The sequence below is a fragment of the Struthio camelus genome, chromosome W (genome assembly GCF_040807025.1).
Source record: "Struthio camelus isolate bStrCam1 chromosome W, bStrCam1.hap1, whole genome shotgun sequence".
NCBI lineage: Eukaryota > Metazoa > Chordata > Aves > Struthioniformes > Struthionidae > Struthio > Struthio camelus.
Window position 1 is genome coordinate 5701149 of NC_090981.1, and position 16010 is coordinate 5717158.

At 34.1% G+C, this 16010-nt stretch overlaps 1 pseudogene; it reads left to right on the plus strand.

The window, feature by feature from the left end:
* Positions 1–2034: 2034 nt before the first annotated feature.
* The window catches only part of LOC104148674 (intermembrane lipid transfer protein VPS13A-like), a 34981-nt pseudogene continuing 21005 nt past the window's right edge, over positions 2035–16010 (plus strand).

Consider the following 16010-nt stretch of genomic DNA (forward strand, 5'->3'; position numbering starts at 1 on the left):
CATTTAAATTTTTAACCTGTTAATATTTAAACTATACATTTAAAAAATCAAAATGCTCTGTGCTAGTAAGTGAAACAAATTACAGAACACTCAAGCATACTGTGTAATTGCTTTTATCAAGCTAGTCTCATGAATGAAATTGGCATCAATTATATTTCTATTCTTTAGTTCTTCACTGAATGAATTTTGTGTGAAATTTTATACTGTTTTATTAAGGATTGATGTCAGATTAACCAGTCTATAGTTAGGTGGATTATCTTGCTTGTCCTTCTAAAGTATTGTCATGGTAGTATGTTTCCCACAGGAAAATTCTCCAGCACTAATTTATCAAGTAATTAATGCCAGGTCAGAGGTATCATCCAGTCTTGTGTTAGAGTTATCCAAGCATTCTTGTTCTGAAAATATTTATCCCTATTAAATATTATTTAATCTACTTATTAGTTGATAATGTACTGTAGCGTTTATCCATTAAATAGCCACTAGCAACACTGAGTATATTGATATCATAGTTCATTCCTGAAATTAGCTTGAAAAAAACAGCTGCTTAAATGCAATATGTTTGGTTTTCTGCTCATTAATAGTGAACACAGGTTCTGATCACAAGTCTTTTGTGGAAAAATGAAGCCAGTAAAAATCCAGAAATTTATTCCACTCAAGAATTAAAAGCAAAGCCTGATCGTAATCTCTAAAATATGCTGTGCATTGCTTATGAAATTTAGTCTGAGTTTCAGAAAGTTATCAGAGAATGAAGACTGATCTCAAGTGAAATAATGAGTTCTCCACCTGTGGAATATTCTGTTGCAAAGGACTACCCTAATTTCAGAGAAAAACAGAAAAAAAGACCTGTTATCAATACAGTTGATGTGTTCAAACTTGCAGCTCTTCTCAAGAACGAAGTCTAACACTTGTCTTTTGAGCAGTAGGAGAATGCTGGGAAAATATTGGGGCCCTGTGAGCTGCAGAAGTCAAGGAACCCCATACCCAAAAATAGCAATGATTTTCAGCAACATGGAAAGATGTTACAAAAAGTATGGTTTCCCAGAGTTCAATTTATGGACTCCGCTGGGTTCTATTGCCAGTTGAAGGGGAAAGAAAAAAAAGCTTTTCTAGAAATGTCCTATGTCACTTAAATACAGTTAGGCATGGAAAACTAAAGAAGTCTTAAAATAAGTTGAATTAATAAAAAGCCTATCTTGGAAATTTTGGAATATGGTTGCCATCCTGTTCTTCATTGACTAAGCTAGCTCTCCTGTGGCAGGACAACCACTGATAATGTTGGAAGAGTTTTAACAGCATTGATCCTGATTATCTGAATTGATCAACAAAGTTGCTTATATATCTTGCATGATAATATTATATTCTGAAATCTAAGCTGTTTACACTCTGCTTTTGTTCCTTATGCATGTGGGTGTTCTGCAGTCTTATGTTGTCATCTTCATCATTTAGTATCTCCAGTTTTTGTGAGATCATCACATTGCACATGGTAAATACTTAATGGGTTATGGCTGCAGCATAAGGCTGTTTTCAGTGCTAACTTGAAGTAAGACCATTTGTTCCTCTTCAGAATAATAAAATCCAGAATTTGGTCTCAAATGTTCTGACAGTTTGAAATTCCTGACCAATTGCTTGTTTTTTGTTTTTTTTTTTTTGAATAGAACTTTTGTAAGACCTTGTACTTGCTGGTCTTGAAGTTGCAGATGCTTGTCAGTAGAATCAGCGTAAACTTTAGTATCACAGTAGTCACAACACTGGCAGTTTGGTCAGTGCAGTTGGACGCTCTCCATAACAGACCTTCTGAAACAATCTAGTTTGTGAATCTACAGAGTTAGCACAAATTCCAGTTCTTCTAATTTCATCTCTGCTCAATATAAAATTTTTAATCAACTTACATATGTTGTATTGCTGTTTCTACTTGTGCGTTAGCATTGTTCAGCATCATCATGTCATCTATTCTTGGTGCATCTTTAAAGACTACCTGCAATTGTTGGCTCAAAAGAAATCTAAAGAGCATCTGCACCTGTAATTAAACTTGGTATGGGTAATAAAATATCCATAGCAGCAGTGGGAGATGAAAGGAGAAAGAAAATCCTTTTTTCATGCAGAAATAAGTGGTTTACTGAAAGAGATGAGTACCTGTTTGTGCAGAGAGGTAGGAAGTGTATGTACATTCTACAGAGTATAGGAAACAGTGAGTGCTGTATTGAGTGGAGGTATAGATTGTGATTTTTAAATTTACTCTTCACATTGAATGGTTTCAACTTCAGATGCTAGTGGTCTTGCTGAAACAAAATTAGTTATCTAACATTCATAGTTCATTTAGACTTTTAATTTCTATTATAACTTCTTTTTATTTTGTGGCTTCTATATATTACTACATATACAGTCTATATATATTAGATTTATGTTTACCAATTTTATTATTTCAGGTTTGTTGTATGTTATTGAAACCCAGAAAGTTCTTGACCTCAAAATTAACCTCATGGCTTCATACATCATTGTTCCACAGAAAGAATTCTATGACTGTACATCAAATTTACTGCTTTTGGATCTTGGTAGTCTTAAGGTATGTGTATGTACATAATGAAGTAACTTACTAGAAATGACAGTTTGACTTTTTTGTAACTTCCAGTTTGTTGAATTTGTATTTTACATAACCGGTTAAGTAAATGTTCCTCTTTCAGTTTACGTATTAGGTTTTTATTTTAAATTGCTTTCCAGTCAAGACTAAATTTATTGAACTGTTATGAACAGTTTCTTTCAACTCAAAAGAATTGTTAGAAAATGATGCTCCCCCAAAATAAAACCACTGTTGAATTTTTGAACTGTTATGTGAAAAGATCTGGACAATTTTTTATGTTAGAATATAAAGTAGTAAACTTTTTACTTACATACATATATGCTTAAATGGTCTTATTATTTTTAATATTACTCCTGTTATTGTCTTTTTCTCATTCAGTTTTCTTTAAAATGAGAAAAATGTAAACATTTGTAGTTTATAAAATAACTTGATTAAAATTGGAGACACTTTGGTCTGCACTTTTAAGACATTTTATGTAAGAGAAAAGTCAAAAAGGTAGATTAGTAATGCATTTAGAATGATACTTTAGCACTAGAAAAACATAGAAAATACTGTTCCTACATGCAAGTGGCAATCTTCTTACTCATTGATAACTTGTGTTCTTGCAGAACAAATTCCCTCATTTGTATGGTGGCAATTTAATTTTTGTTTTTATCAGTACTCTGGATGGAATGCTCTTCTGGATGCTGATGATTATTTGGGGCTTTACAAAGTTTGGTAGTTAAGCTGTATATCAGTTGTGTGCTTGAGACAAGATCTGTCTCAGGGCTCTAAAAGTTGAGAGCCTTTGCCAGTAGCCTGGCTGGTCTGCTGCCAAAGAATGTCTGTTGCAGCTAGCACGCAGACAGTAATTTAACTGCTCTTTTCACAGAAAAATATTGCTACTTGGCTTTGTCTGAAATGCAAAGGAATGAGATATATACAGAACATAAGGAGGAAGGAGCTTTAGGGAGTAGTAGAGGGTAGAAGCTTATGAAAGGAAGAAGCTTTTGCATTAAAATCAAGTTGGAGGAAAATGGAACTTCTGACAAAGGATCTGTAATTATTTCTATCTAGAACCTTAATTGATTGCATCTGGCAGAAAATCTGTTATGCTCCAATGTTTTTTCTCAGTATAAGTCATGGAAATTGATGCTGAAGATCTAAGGATCCAAATGCTTTTGCTCATTCATCACAGAATCACAGAATCACAGAATCGTTTAGGTTGGAAGGGACCTCTGGAGATCATCTAGTCCAACCTCCCTGCTCAAGCAGGGTCACCTAGAGCATATTGCCCAGGATCACGTCCAGACGGCTTTTGAATATCTCCAGCGAAGGAGACTCCACCACCTCTCTGGGCAACCTGTTCCAATGCTCTGTCACCCTCAGAGTGAAGAAGTTTTTCCTCAGGTTCAGGTGGAACTTCCTGTGGTTCAGTTTCTGCCCATTGCCTCTTGTCCTGTCCCTGGGCACCACGGAGAAGACACTGGCCTCATCCTGGCCATGTTTGGGAGTAGACTAGTTCTGCCTAATAGACTTTTTTTTTTAAGCAAAATCAGGAACAGCCCACCTTCCTCCACTCCACCCATAGGAAATTGCTCTCAAAATAATAATAGAAGAACACTAAGCTTTCAAAATCAAACTCCAGTAAACTTGTGTTTGAATTTTTTTCCTGAAATGGATGAGTAATTTGTGTAGTGAATATGACTTGGTTTGGTTCCTATCCTTTAATAGAAATTAGAAAGTAAGATGAAGGAAGCCAGGCAGTATCAAAAAAGAAAAGTTAGTTAGATGCCTCTCAGGAGGTGATTAATAATTCCATATTCACTTTGAGTAATACATGCTTAAATAAGATGCAGAACATTCATTAAATGAGTATGTTTAATACAAAACAAACAGTCTCCTTCCCTCAGTTATGCAGTGTGTGAGGTCAAGTCCTGTGGGGGGGAAAATAGCACATATAATTAAAACTGTATCTCAGTGCATATGCATAAATGGACTTAATTAAGGTTGCACAAGCAATATTAACTCAATAATCCTGAATTTTTGAATCACAGGCTTTTCAATCTGCAAATTGTGTTTTTAATGTAAAATATCAAGTCATAGTTGAACAGCAGTGAAGAAAGAAATGCTATGTCGTGGACATTAATTCTTAAACCTGTTTCACTATTATGAACCTTCTCTTGAATACTCTCCAAATCTGGCAAATGTAGATATGAATGCCAAAATTATTAGATATTGAAAGATGAGGGCAGCCACATTTGGACAGAGATGAATAGCAGAGAGCACACATACAAATGTAAAATACCAAAGAAATTTTGGAATCCCAAAGCTGAGGCAAAGGGATATTGACTGATTAATTAAAGGCATGACTTTGAACACTGATGAACAGTCCAAAGCCCCTTTTCACTTTTTCTCCTCAGTTTATGATTAGTATGTGACAGGATAATGCCACAACTAAATTTAACAAGATTCAAAAATAGATTTCATGTTTCTGTGATGACTAACACAGTGATACTTTTATATATAAAAATACACAGTGATGCTAATGCTTATAAAGGGTTTGAGAAAATTAAAATCAGTTTCTTCTGTATAAATTGTATTGTATAAAATTCCATAGATTTTGATTCATTTTTGGTTTTATTTCTTTCCAATGAAGTTTAATATTCTCCATTCCTTGCTTGGATGTAGGCTGTTTCTTTAAGATAGCTGCTTTGCTGTGATGTTTCTAAGAATCTGTGCCCTTTTACTGAGGATTTAAATTTAATCTTTTATCATGGTAGAATTGAGTATTTGTAGAATTAGCGCTTAGAATATTTTAAAATTGACTTCCACTTTTTTTTTTACTATTTTTAAGATGATAAGTAAAAGTCGTTCTGATTTATCAGAACTTAAAGTAGGACAAAGCACTATTGAAGATATAATATCAAGAGCTTATGACAGTTTTGATATCCAGCTCAGCAGCATACAGTTACTGTATAGCAAATATGGTAAGTATTCATGAAATAAACCTTTCCTTATATGATTAAAAATATTTTGATAGTTGATGTGCCTTTTTTGTTTTTTTAACTGAAGTGGCTAAAGTAGTGGTAACAGCGTTTAAGTGTCTCTTCCATACTTCAACAGATGAGTAGTTGCCATGTCTTTTTTAATGAGAGAATCTTTAAACTCATGTTTTAAACTCAGTCCTGTAAATATGATATGAATTTCCCAGACACACCTTTAATCCTGTCAGTATAGATTCCAACCTTAGCTTTTGCTAATGTAAATAAATATACACTATAAAACTATAGATTATATTTTTAAGATCCCAGAATGTCTCATTTGATTGGTGCATACTAAACACGAACTTTGCTCTTATTCTAGCAATCTAATTCTTTCATTTATGGTATTGTTTTTCAGTGCCTTTTCTTTGCTTCCCTCCAACTTTAAAACAGAATCCACAAGTAGTTGTAGGTTTGATCATTTTGTGAGGGTAAAGAAAGGATCAGAATCCCTTACTGAGGAAAATTTTTAGCAGTCGTTCTGGGAATTAACCATAGAGAGTCAGAACCAAAGTCATCTTTGGCATTTAATTCTTAGCTCTCTGGTTCCAGAGGGGAATCCAAAGCCTAAACTCTCAGTACAATATATGTTTTAAGAATTAGGCCCTTCGGAGTCTGCACTATTGATTGGGTAGCTACTTAGACCTGGAGAGTGGGAAGTATTAAGTACTGCTGTATCTATGACATGCATGTTCTCGGGTCAGAGCTGTAAAGGAGGTCACAACACTTACTTGAATTTTTTAGCAATATGTACTAACTAATATCATACATATTATTTCTGTGATATGTTTAACAAGGAAAAAATACCTTTCACGGAAAAAAAAACCCTTAAGTTTTCTGTTCTTGTTCTAGATGAAAACTGGCAAGAGACAAGTGGAATTTAGCAGGGCTATGGCTGTCACAGATGCAAGAATGCCCAAATATGGTTTTTTTTCCATTTTGAAATTTTACAGTAAATGGCTTTTTAAGGAAAAAATAAAATCAAGTATCTAATTATACTTGTTGCGCTATTTTACATCAGCAATGTGTGAAACTTGGAAGTAAAATGTCTTCTATACCCTGTGCTTTCAGTTTCATCAAGAAGAGGAGACCCAAAGAGTAGCCAGATATTAGAGAGATATAGAATGTTAGATAAAATAAATATACATATTGAATATATTTTTATATTTGTAAAATATAATAAAACCTGTTTTAATTAGATCTGTCTTCCTAATAGTCACATTTCGGTCCTTATTGGAAATACTGCAGACACAGAAGATCTGAAATTAACAGTCCTCTATAACAAACATCACAAAAATATTCCAACAAGTAATATTCTATCATACTCTCTCTCTTTCACCTAGGTTATTAGTCTTCCTTGTCTGTTCATCAGCGATCACTTCACAAGAAGACAACTCTTAATTCATCAAGTTTGCACTTAGGCTTATTTAGTTAAAAAAGAAAAGCCTATTGGTTATGGATCCTATACTTAATCAAAAGGAAATATTGATGATGCAAGTTTAGTATTAGAGATCACTAGTGTCAAAATGGCAGAGATTAACTGCAAATATTTTGGAAAATGCATCTTCACTAATGTCTAATATAGACACTGTTTGCTAAAACATCTCTTCAGTTTTGAAGTACTTGTTTAATGCTTTATGAGGTTTATTAATTCATTAATAAGAATCACATTATACTACAACAAACCAGCATGTGCTTATTTCACTCTTATGACCAATCAATAGAAATTAACAGATTTTAGCTAGGCATTTCAGAAAGTTAATGGCATATAAATAGGCTATTGCAGGAAGTTATTTTATAACATTTTATAACAATCAGCAAAAGCAAGAGGCAGTTTATGAAATAAAGGAAATATAAAGTATCTAGAATTTATTTAGAAATAAAATAAAAAATAATGTATATCACCAATGCTGAGTAACGTGACCACAGATTAATGATTGTATGGTGTAATGGTTCCACCTGCTGGAAAGTAGGCCAAATTCTGAATTTTGATGCTTGACTTCTTATGAAGTCTTGTTCTTTCCCTACTTACTTACTTTTTTTCTCTGTTCTGTGGAAAAGATAAGGTAAAGGAAATAAAAAGACAGATTCCTGAGGGTACTCCTTCAGAAAGGCCAGGAAGGGAAAGCAAGCCTTCATTTCTGTGGTCACATAAGAGGATGTCATTTTAATGTAGATTAGTAATCTACATCATTTCTCTGAGTTATGCTAGTATTACCTGAATTAAGCAGAGAGTGTCTATTTTTAATGAGAATGCCTATTGCAGTATTGTAGCACCACCTATCTAATTGTTTCCACTATCGGTTGTGCTTCTCCTTTGAGTGGCAATTTGTCTACAGTATTTCTCATCTGTTTCTGGGAAATTTTTCTCTAATGGATATTACTTTTGTATTCCATGTTCTCATAAGGTAAATTACTTGACAAATAAATGATTTCTACCTATGTCTAGAAATTTGGCAAATTTTGCCTCTGCTGTGGTAATATTTCTTGGAGAGCACCCATCAGCTGCTGCCTCTTTCTGAGTACCTGTGCTATCTACAACTATTACAGAATGCCACAGATAGTGGTTTGGTACTAGATACGCATATACCACAGTGAGTTACTGATCATAACTAATATTTTAACCTTCACTGAGAAACCAGCAAGTATCCACTTCAAATCCAGTATATTGATACCATGACTCAACAACAACTGAACTTTGTTTTGTACCTGCTTCAGTCTCCAAATGGTTCTAAGAGGTAATCTGCAGACCATGTTATAATAATCTAGAGTCATCTACCAATCTTGAAATCACAGGGACAGCAACTCCTTGCCTGAAAGTGAAGATCTGACTCTCTCTTCAAGGGCTTGCTGATGCAAGGACTATGCATTCTAGCTACAGTCAAACCTGACATTATTATCAGTATCAGCATAGCTTCAAATGCCATATAAATATATATATATAAAGTCAGTGCATAACCTTTTTGTTTTAAGGAATGGTCAGTTAATGTGTGTTTATGTTCAAATAATTAAGCCCACATCATGTTTAGACAACATCATGCACAGATGATAAAAATGAACTGATAGCTTCTGTATTCTAACAGTAAAAGTTCCCTAAACTGTAACGTTTAGTGATGACTTTTGAATAGGGTATTGTGCATCAGTATTGCACTAATCAGTTATACATGTTAATATATTTTAATATAGATGTAGCTATTACTTTATATTCAAATTTTTATAAATATATGTATATATAAAGCCAACATTATATTTTTATATATTATATTATATTATTATATTTTTTTCCTGAGTCTTTTCTCATTAAAGTTTGGGACTGTGCTGAAGAATTCAAAACAGCATAGTTCTGTTAAGAAGGGCAAGTGGGAAAATATTTGTTCTACAGTGAAGTCTACTATCAATATTTGCTTTGTTAACTCTAGTAGAAATTAAATGAGTGAGTAGTTTGGAGGGTAATTATTTTATTTTAAGGCATATAAAAGCAGGTAATTGAATGTTTACATTTTCTTCATTCATTAATGTTGTCTGCCCTTCCTTGGGAGACTGTCATATCCAGTTGAATTCCAGGTGATGTTTGTTCAAAAGCAATACTGAATTTAGCAGTACTTAGTGCTAACTTTGTTTAGAAGGGCACTTGTCTATATCGTCACCTTAGAGAGAATACTAATTTATGTAACTTTCATTTATGAAAGACCAGTATGCAAAGACTTTTAACATGAACTTTCAAAATATCAAGTTATCTTCTCATGTTTTCTTTCCCTTCACTGCGTGGTTTGGATCTGAACATCGGTCTTTCATTTCTGAGAACAGGCTGGAGTTGCTCCTTATTGTTTCTGTCATTTCACATTCAAGAATGGTAGTATGAGTCTCTGGTTTCTATGGCCTGTACAAGGGTGTGGGGTTTCTTTTGTTTGCTTTCTTAATTATGTTGATTTGGTTTACCCCATTTTCTGAAGCAGGTCTTTGGGAGTCTGTCCTCTGCTGACTGTTTTTTGAAGGTGTATGAATCCACTGGGTATTAGGATACCCAATATTAAGAGTATCCTTCAGCATATTATATGTTATAGCCTCCATTTAAAAATTCTAATTTGAAGGCTCCTATATCCTTATTATTTGTAGCTTTGAGAATGGTGATTTTTACAGAGAAACAAATGTAAAGAATGCAGATCTGAACTTGGCAAGATGTTTTTGCACAAATTTCCTGTTTGATTGAAGTACGTAGCTCCTCTATGTCTCAGTCTCTGTCTACAAAGTGAGAATAACAGTATTCCACTTCCAGAAGTTTGCTGAAGGTTAAAAGCTTTTTTTCATTAAAAAGCAATGTAGTGAGCCAGGGTTTATTATTTGCATTGTATCTGCATAAGAACTCAATCCATGGGCTGGTCACTGTAGAAACAATCATCAAAAGATAACCCTTCCCTAAAGAACTTGCAGTCAAAGAGCAAGATATAAGGCAACAGATAGATGCAGTAGAACAGAATGTTTAAGCCTTTACCCTAGTTGCTGTGGTCTTGTCTAAAGCTGGTAAAGATGATAGTGAAGGCTATATATCTCTCTCTAAGGAGGTGTCCAATTTTTTTTCCAACAAAAAACTAAAAACCTTCTAACAATATACATAAACTTTTTGGATTTTTTAAGTGCAAGGGAAATGAGAACCACTAGGTGTCCTAGATTACTGATTACACAAGCAGTAGATGACCAGGTCCTTTCAGATCAGCCACATAGCTCCCCTGCCCCCCTCCTTTAAAATGAAAGAAGGAAGGAAAAAAGACTAAATGTCTCTTTGACAGCACTGGAATTAAGAATGATAATCAAAAGTTGTTGAGACTTAATTCCTTAAGAATTTAAGGATTTGAAGAAATCTATAAATTGTAGAAAACTAGGTTCTCATTGGTACAATTTGACATGTACAACTTTGTGCTTGGCTTGCCCACATATGAGGAGACATTTTTCCAGTTATTCTTGTAGTCTCAGAATTAGTTGAGGATGATTGTTGAAAATCTTTGAGTTTTTTCCTCTCATCTTCTCCAGCGAATGTATTGCATATTATGTTCCTTTGAAGATTCAGCCATGAATTAGGCACAATAAAACAGGGAGGAAATTGCAAGTCCCATTTCTTACACCCCACACGTTAAGCATCTGCTGCTGCCCATTGCTGGGGACAATTGACTCATTGAACAGACTTCTTTATTTGGTCTAATCAGATGTTGTTATATTATATTCTTGGAGGCAGGTTGCTTAGTTCTGTGCCACTTAGTTCTGTGAAGAACTGGGATAGTTTTTAGGTCTTTAGAAAGTCAGTGTCTATGTTTGAAGTAATTCTATTATTGGCCAAAGCCTATTCAAACAGCTTAAAATTTAGCTGCTGCCCTTTAAGACTATTATTTTGTTCTTTTGTTTATAGCTATGCAATTTATTCCTGTCTTAAATATCTAGACTACTGCTAGAGTCAGCTTAATAAAACATATACATAACTTTGAGGAAGTGCTTTTGAATACTTTGCTTGATGTTTTAGGTTGCAAACATTCTTAGACAAAAAAATTCTTTACTTCTGTAAAATATTGGTGCAAGTGCTTAATTATGTGATTTGTTATTATAAGTAATTAAATGAAATACATGAACAAGAGAGGAATTTCTGATTGTGAGGATGATATGCTTTATGCAGACAAATCAGAAGTGGAAGTTGCTATTATTTGCAGCCCTCATCTACAAGGTGTTGTACCAAATAGAAATGCAAATATCTGTGCATTAATATCTGTGAGTTTAATAGTTAAGCAACTGTTCTGTGGGCAACAGAAGTTATATATGTATATTACATGTAACAGTTTGGATTTATAATTTTCTAACCAACAAGAGTAATATGCTTTTCAGAGGAAAATGAATGTGAAGTTTGAATGAAATTGTTCTGAAATAGCATTGATTATTTACATAACAGATTCAAACTGTCTGGACAGCTGCCTTTACTTTCTATCCAAGTATCAGACCAAAAGTTGACAAGTATCTTGGAGCTAATTGATAGCATTCCGAAACCAGAAAGTACTCCTGCTACCAGTTCGCCCCCCAAAATAGCTGAGGTAAGGCCCTTTCTATTTTTTTTAAATTATTTCAGTAATAACTATCAGAAAAATACTTTCTTGCTATGAGCACTGCAGTTTTCAAAGGAGCAGAAGAAAACGGAGAAAAAGCCATCTTAGCATTTAGCCATCTTAGAATTTAGCATCTTTTGAAAATCCTAGCCAATTCTCTAAAGCTATAGAAGTTTTGTTTGTTTCACTTTGGTGCTGAGGGATATATGCCCGTGATTTAATCCTTGTAGCTAGAATTATTCTGAGCTTTGTTGCCATCACATCATTTCTGAACCAAAAAGGATGAGAAATCCTTTTCCAGAGAGCTCAGCATGTAAATTTTGTTCTGATGGTTCCTCTACATTTGGAGTTAGTGGAGGAATTGTTTTTGGGCTCTGAAAACAAAATGCTCTTCAGAACAGATCCTTCTAGATTTTTGCACCCTGCAGTTTCTTGTACTTTAGTGCAAGAGGGCAATCCACTTTACTGTGGAAGGCTCATCTGATATTTTTACTGATTTGGTACTGTGGAGTCAAGCCTTTTAGTTCTTCCTCCTTATCTTATTATGATGCGAAAGTCTTATAGATGAGGCACTTGCACAGAGCCAAGACTCATCAAGACTTAGTGTATCTATCATTCATAGACATGGGTATAAATATATAAATTAGGATCAAACTATGTAGGCTGGAGACTGGGAAGAGAGACTGTTGAAATGTGAAAAGCAAGATGAAAAATGGAGCCTTAGTAGCCTATTGGAAGGCAGGTTCAAAGATGAATGTTACCCTGTTACCACAATTTTTAGATTGCTATAGAGTATTGAGAGTTATTAATCATCAACCAAAACTGGGCTTTGAAAATAGCAGTAACTGGAAAAAAAAACACAACTACTATCATCTGTGCAAAGGCATTCAAGAAGAACAAGCATGCAGACAATGCACACCTCTTCCTTGCTTCAGTGCTCAGTGCAAGGTACATGTATGCTAAATATGCATACAGAGCATGCATTTTTACAAATTAAAACCACTGAGTCAGTTCTCTGAGGCTTGATGTGAAATCTGGCTTTGGTGAATGAACCTTTTGGTTGCCTGCACTAGGACAATTTCATTCTGTCAGATATAATATGGAGTGAAGATTCTTGTTTCCCTTTGTCCACTTAGTGGCAAGAGTGAAATTTCATACATTTTCAATTGCTTCTCTGGGCTGTAGACAAAAGCATCATTTGCAATCAAAGACTCTACTAGAATCTGTTTCTCCAGATACATGGAGAAGTTTGGAGACAATTCTGTCTGCTGTAATGTTTTCTGCAGCAACTTTCCCTTACTTCCTACCTGCCCACTAGCATCATCTGACTTTTATAAGAATTACTGTTCTCTGAAGTTCCCCTTGCTAGTCCCATAAAGGATTCTTCCTAGGTTTTGTCTTTCCTGTATTTTCATGTGATATACTGTTTCTGTCGGTGTCTTTTAATCTCTGGAGTTGGGTGTCTGAATTTTTTCTCCATTCTTCCTGATGTATTCCCTCTAGTGCTGGATGAATGTATAATACCTGATGCTTCTACCAGATTTGAGAGCCTGTTTCTGCCCATTCTTTTAATTTTAATAATCATAAGCATTTAAATATAATTTGCACTTAAAAACGGGTATCATTTTTTTGAGCTGTAAAATTTGTATGCAGTACCAAATGTGCAGGCAATAGTTGTGACCAGTGAATTTAAGCAAAACTGTTTCAGGCTGCAATATCCCCTGCACTGTCAGCACCACATTTATCACAAGGTGTGCTTCCTGTTTTGGATCTTCATTCATTTGCTGAGTCAGGTAAATCAATTTATTTTAAAGTCTAGTTTAATAAACAGATATTAAGTTCACTATATTAATTTGATTTTCTTGAGGTAAGTGACCATTTTTAGGCTATGTCTGAAATTCTTCAGGTTGAATAATACTATATTCTATGTAGCTTCTTATGATTTGCTCTTTACAAAATATTTGTGTACTTTCTCAATGCAGCAAAATTTTATATGCTTGTTCTTTCTCTTCTTGAAGGCAAAGTAGTAAAACATTTGTGTGGTAAGATGGGTTTGTTTATTTTTATTTGATTATGTATATGTTGCTATGCAGCTATTAGAAAAGAGAAGGTCAAACAGCCTTATAGTTTGTGTTGATATGGAAAATGGTGAGACTTGTGATGGCTTCCATTTTATATGGGTCTTTAGTCTGCAACCATTCCCTACTCAGAAAAGTTTTATGAGATTTTCAAATTCTTTGTGTGTCAAAAGACTTCAGTTTTTAATAGATCTTATTCTTCACTACCCTCTAAGAATTCTGCTGTATAGCTCCTTATGAAATACTAAATTGTATGAGGAACTAATGTGGGGTATAGAAAATTATATTTTTAATAGCCTGTTTTGCTGATGGAAATGTACAACACTGCTCTGAACTCACTGAAGTTTTCTGAATCATGCCTTGAAAGTTCTTGTGAGCATTCCTTGTGCTTATTGAAAATCAAAAAGAAATAAACATGAACAACAAACATCCACAAATTAATTAAATGGAAAGTTAAAAGTCCTAAGTTCAAGGTATAGTCAATGAAAAGAGGTGGGATATTCAATTCAGGGTGTTGATTCAGAACATCTAAAGTAGTATGTGTGTCATCTTTTGCCTGAATATATATTTGGACCTCTAGTGTGTGTTGTTTTTTTGGGGTTTTTGTTTGTTTGTTTGTTTTTCTCTCTCCAATTATTTTCCTTTGGTTAAGGATTTTCCATCCTACTTAGGTGGATTTATTTGAATTACGATATATTGAAATGATGAATATGCTATAGAAATGACTCTGTTATTCTAAACAGACAACATTTTGACTTCCACAGGATCAAACAGAAGATTGGCTATGGGAGGAATTAGTCATTTTTAATTCTATCTTCCTGTTCAAACAATTTAGCTAGACTCTAAGATTCCATTTAGTAGTAACACTTGAAAATTTGTCAAATATACTAGTGTTATTTCAGTATCAAAAACCTTTGTCTTGCCAAAACACAAAATCAACTGAAAAAATAGAGAATACTTGTTCTACTACCTTAAGTTAATTATGGATGTGGTTTGCAAACACTAGCAAAATTATCAGCAAAGTTAATCATTTTTGCCTTTATGCTATCACTTTAAATTCAATGTGTGTTCAGTATGTATGCAAATATGTATCTGTGCATCTTCATCTATTTTTGCATGAGTTTCTTTTAGTGGGCAAAGGTAGAGGTAAAGCATCTTTCACTTCTTAAAAATTAGGGTGAGATGAGAGTGAATATTTGCTCTCATATTCTATTTAATTTGAGAAAGTAATAACTTGACTTTGAAACAGGTTTATTTTTAAAATTCCAATATACATGCAGCTGCGATCATTTTAAATGACTCATGTTATTTTTATATCTATTCCCCTATCTAAAATATGTTTTTAAGTCTTAGAATGTACTTCTTAATGTCATCTGTTTGCTTTTGTCAGAAGAATGATACCTGTTCCACAGACCCCTTTAACTTCACTGTTCATAAGGTTTGGGTTTTTTTTTTAGGTGAAGACAATGAGCTGAAAAAACTGAGGCAAAGGCTTCAGTATGAAGTTGGTAGCAATCAGTCCAGCAGAACAGATATTAAGCAAGTTTGTGCTGTCTTTTGCATAGCCAATAATCAGGGAATGCTGGTGGAGGAGTTACTTGATGAGGACTGATTTATGATTATGTGATAGAGGGAGCTTGTAGGTGTTGTGAAAAGTCGTGGAGGCAGGAACTGAGCTAACTGTGGAAACAGATTTTGTTGGTTGCTAATTATCAGCTAGGTACTTGTACTTTTAAGTATTTATAGATATAGACATAAAAATTCTAGGTCATGTTATTGCAAAATTGGTTGTCTAAAATGCATATATAATGTTGTTATAAATTAATATTTAGAATCAGAAGAAGAATGTTATGATGCTCTAAGCAGTCCTGTGGAATATGTGCCATTTTTTGAAGCCTCATCTGGTTCCCTCAAGCGAGGTAACAGTACAAGACAAAAAAAATTACATAAACAAGAATCTATGAAGAATATGACAGATTTCCAACTAAGATTTGAAGTAGCTGAGGTAATTTTGCATTCCTTTTTTTCTCCAAGGTACATCTGAACTGTAATTCTTTCCTGTTTGTTGTGTTCTTGAATCCATCCATGCAGAAGTATTCATTCCCTGTTTCCTGCTGATACTCTTCTGTAGTGTTCAGGGTTTTTTCTAAGCCAGGATTGTGCTTCTGCATGCCTGTCAGCACTGAAATGCCTTTCCTTATTATGCTTTATTTCCCTACTCAATTTATCATTAAATTGCCTTAACCTT